The sequence below is a fragment of the Procambarus clarkii genome, chromosome 26 (genome assembly GCF_040958095.1).
Source record: "Procambarus clarkii isolate CNS0578487 chromosome 26, FALCON_Pclarkii_2.0, whole genome shotgun sequence".
In the NCBI taxonomy this organism is placed as follows: Eukaryota; Metazoa; Arthropoda; class Malacostraca; order Decapoda; family Cambaridae; genus Procambarus; species Procambarus clarkii.
In genome coordinates, this window is record NC_091175.1 from 41,386,970 (window position 1) to 41,391,433 (window position 4,464).

The following is a 4,464-nucleotide window of genomic DNA, read 5'->3' on the forward strand; positions in this document are numbered from 1 at the left end:
TTACATATCTGATTTTATACAAAAAATGAACATTAAGAGGACACAAGAAAAAGTTCGCTTCCTAGAGGCTGTAGATTTCCTCGAACTCCTCCGACGCCGGGCAGGAACCGAGGATGCAGCGGGCATTTCCCCTCTGGATCGCGACACTGAGGCGCTGAAAGAGAAAACTTGCTGCTCTAGGGTCTCTTGTGGTGTCAATGAGCTTGGAACCAAGATCCTTAAGAAACCTTCTTGCACTCTCACCCCATGGGCCTAGGGTCTCAGACCCTATTGGAACGAAATTGTACCTTTGATCTAATTGCCTGTACTTGACTGACTTTTGTTTTTCTCTGTGTGTCGCTGCGGCTCCTGCCGTGCCGGCAGAGAGGGTGATGTATGTCGTTGCCAGGGTGGATACGCAAGTATAGTCCCATGCTAACTGCCTGCCACCCTTCCACGGACGCAGTGTGATTCCGTCTGGTCGGCCGGCAAAGCTAACAGAGTCACGGTTCAGTAGGTTGCGGGGCTCTCTCTCCGCTGGACACTGAGCAGAGGCAAGGCTTCTTTTAATGATGTCATTGACTTCGTCGTGTCTAGTGTGCCAACCACCCGATTTTCCACAGTACAGGCCATGCAATCCATATTCGTCAGCATCTGCCTCGCCGCAAATACACCTGTGAACAGTGTGGATAGGGGCAGCAAGGCGGAGAGCAACTGCAATACGGAGCTCCTGCGTATCAAGACGTGTGCCTGTCGCAGACATAGGGACTGCCAGAAGGAAGTCCCCTGCATGGGGAGCCTGCACAGCTGTGAGGCGTGCACGATCACTGGGGGTTGTTGCTGCCTCCAGCAAAGCTGTGGCTTCTTTGTCTACAATGGGGCTGTCCCAACTGGATTGTTTCTTGGCTTTCGGCATGGCTGGTCTGAGTGCTGGGTCTGTCATGGCACCCCATTTCGTGTCACATTCCGTGTAGTGGGGGTCCAGTATCCCCGCTACATCACTCAGGGTGTCAGGTAGAATTTCCTTAACCAGGTCATCTGATGCTGAGGAGGAAGACAGGAAGGCTGGGACTGCAATTTGGGTGGCGGTGCGGACACCCAAGCCACCGAGCCTGACAGGAAGAGTGGCTTGTTTCCACTGGCATTCGTTGAGAGAGAGGTTAACAACTTTTTCCAGCATGGTCTTCAGTAGGAGGTCATACTCGTCAAGCTTTGGGTTGTTGTAAGATGGGGCGCACCTCAGAAAGTAGGTTAGCCTCGGAAGGGATAGGCATTTGGTGAGGAGATAAAAAGCATCGTGGGCATCGATGTCACCTATTCTGTCTTCCATCCTCCTAAGGTCTGCGATTTTCTTGTCGAGGATCTCCTCAATGGCGTTAGACCCGAGGGGAGCTCCAAGGAGGGTGCTGTTCTCGGCCCTAATGACATGGGCTCCAGGCAAGGCAGACCTTATTCTAGCTACGATGTCTGGGTTGGAGGAGACTACTTCACACTTGGAAGGGTTCAGGACGAGACCCAGGCTTACTTCTTGCTCCCTTATTTTCCTGATATCTGACAAGAGGTGGTCTACGGTGCCAGCTATAGTGCCATCATCCAAAAACCAGATGTTGAACTCGCTGGACAAGCTTTCGGTGATTTCTTTTAAGACTAAGCAGAAAAGAAGGGGAGCAAGAGGATCACCTTGCTGAACACCTTCACATGATCTGATTTCATGTTCACCAAAGAGCAGTTTTGACTCGCCACTGTAGCACGATAGTATGAACGGGTAGAGGGGCCGGAAATGGCGATGTACGGCACAAAGTACTGCATCTCTTCTTACCATGTTGAAGGCATTCTTAAAGTCCAGTTTGAGCAGGGCCTTTTCATCAGAAATGTTGGTGATGTATGCTCGTGCTGCATGGGCAGCCGCTTCACAGCCTTGGGGGATTCCAAATCCTAGCTGGATTGGTTTCAGCAATTCAGCCGCTTGCTGGCTGACAACCCTCGTAGCAGCCTTGGCAATCAGGCGTCGGAGAGTGTTGCCAACAGCGATTGGCCTGATTCCTTCGTCCTTCTTTTTGAGAGCACAGAGGGAGGCACCAAAAAAGAGAGGCCTGATGACCTCAGGTATCTCACCAGCCAGACACGTGTTGACGAACCTTGTGAGTTCCATAAGAAGATCTTGTGCAGCATCACCAACCGCAGGATTTAACATTTGCTTGATATGTTGAGGTTTTAACCCTGTAAAGCCGCCTGCTGACCCAGGTGGAAAAGAAAGGGCTGCTTTGTAGACCTCAGATTCACCAACGGTTAATGGGTCTGAAATGGTGTCGGCTGATGGCGGAACGATGTTGTCGCCTTGAGGGGCTCTGGGTGGGTGCTTGCTTTGCAGGGCCCGTGCTGTGGCTGAGTTTCGAGGAGCAATTTTCTCGTCACTGGTGAGGACTCTAATAGCACTTGCGGTATTTCCCTCTTCAATTTTCTTGGTGATTTGTGCTCTGATTTTGTACGTTTCCGATATGTTGTTGTTACCATTTCTGCGGTGGGTGTGTTTTGCTCGCAGAGGCAGGCGAACTAGGTTGTCCCCCCTTGGGTATTCATTTATCGCCCTCAGGACCGAGGAAGCAAGTGATTTGTCCCTCCTTGGAGGGACGGTGAGGCATACATTGCCAAACAGAAGGACATTATGCCACGCTTGAATGTTTTCCGGTGCATCATTGACCCTTTTCAGAAGATTACAAAGTTTGGCTGCTGCATTTGGGCGGGCTGCTTTTGGGATGTGTGGTAATGTTCTAGCAGACGTCGCTATGATCGCTTGGGTGAGGTTCTCAGATGAGATTAGGTTAATGGGAGTCTCTTCCCTAACTGTTAATGGCAGCTGGCCATTGCTTCCCTTCGGAAGCTGGTGGGAACCACTGCATCTTTCCTCGTTGAAGGTGTGAAAGCGGATAACACCACCGTTGGAGGTTATGGCGGTGTTTTTGTTGCATACTCGGCAAAAACCTCTTTTAGGAGCAGTTGTTGGCACCTCAAGGCTTGTGTGTGTGTGTATATATATATATATATATATATATATATATATATATATATATATATATATATATGGGTAGCAGTCTTTCTTGTAAACATATGTTGTTGAATATAAAGGAAAAGGTAAGATAAATAATTCTAACACGAAATTTCTTAATATTTCGTATGTTTTTCTTCACTGTCGATTGTAATAAAAATATAAATTCTCCAAAGTTCATTTTTATTTATGGTCTGACGCCTAAACGCGTTTCATAATGGATTTTTACATTTTCAAAGACTTAATTTACACACAAATTCATCGTGCTCATACTCGTTTGTGTCGCCTGTGTGGGGGTGTGTCGTCTGTGTGGGGGGGTGAGTGTGTCGTCTGTGTGGGGGTGAGTGTGTCGTCTGTGTTGGGGGTGTGTCGTCTGTGTTGGGGGGGTGAGTGTGTCGTCTGTGTGGGGGGTGAGTGTGTCGTCTGTGTTGGGGGTGTGTCGTCTGTGTTGGGGGGGTGAGTGTGTCGTCTGTGTGGGGGTGTGTCGTCTGTGTTGGGGGGGTGAGTGTGTCGTCTGTGTGGGGGGTGAGTGTGTCGTCTGTGTTGGGGGTGTCGTCTGTGTGGGGGTGAGTGTGTCGTCTGTGTTGGGGGTGTCGTCTGTGTGGGGGTGAGTGTGTCGTCTGTGTTGGGGGTGTGTCGTCTGTGTTGGGGGGGTGAGTGTGTCGTCTGTGTGGGGGGTGAGTGTGTTGTCTGTGTTGGGGGGGTGAGTGTGTCATCTGTGTGGGGGGTGAGTGTGTCGTCTGTGTTGGGGGGGGGGTGAGTGTGTCGTCTGTGTGGGGGGTGAGTGTGTCGTCTGTGTGGGGGGTGTGTCGTCTGTGTTGGGGGGGTGAGTGTGTCGTCTGTGTGGGGGTGTGTCGTCTGTGTTGGGGGGGTGAGTGTGTCGTCTGTGTGGGGGGTGAGTGTGTCGTCTGTGTTGGGGGTGTCGTCTGTGTTGGGGGGGGGGGGGTGAGTGTGTCGTCTGTGTGGGGGGTGAGTGTGTCGTCTGTGTTGGGGGTGTCGTCTGTGTTGGGGGTGTCGTCTGTGTTGGGGGGGGGTGAGTGTGTCGTCTGTGTGGGGGGTGAGTGTGTCGTCTGTGTTGGGGGTGTCGTCTGTGTTGGGGGGGTGAGTGTGTCATCTGTGTGGGGGGTGAGTGTGTCGTCTGTGTTGGGGGTGTGTCGTCTGTGTTGGGGGGGTGAGTGTGTCGTCTGTGTTGGGGGGGTGAGTGTGTCGTCTGTGTGGGGGTGTGTCGTCTGTGTTGGGGGGGTGAGTGTGTCGTCTGTGTGGGGGTGTGTCGTCTGTGTGGGGGTGAGTGTGTCGTCTGTGTGGGGGGTGAGTGTGTCGTCTGTGTGGGGGGTGTGTCGTCTGTGTGGGGGTGAGTGTGTCGTCTGTGTTGGGGGGGTGAGTGTGTCGTCTGTGTGGGGGGTGAGTGTGTCGTCTGTGTGGGGGGTGAGTGTGTCGTC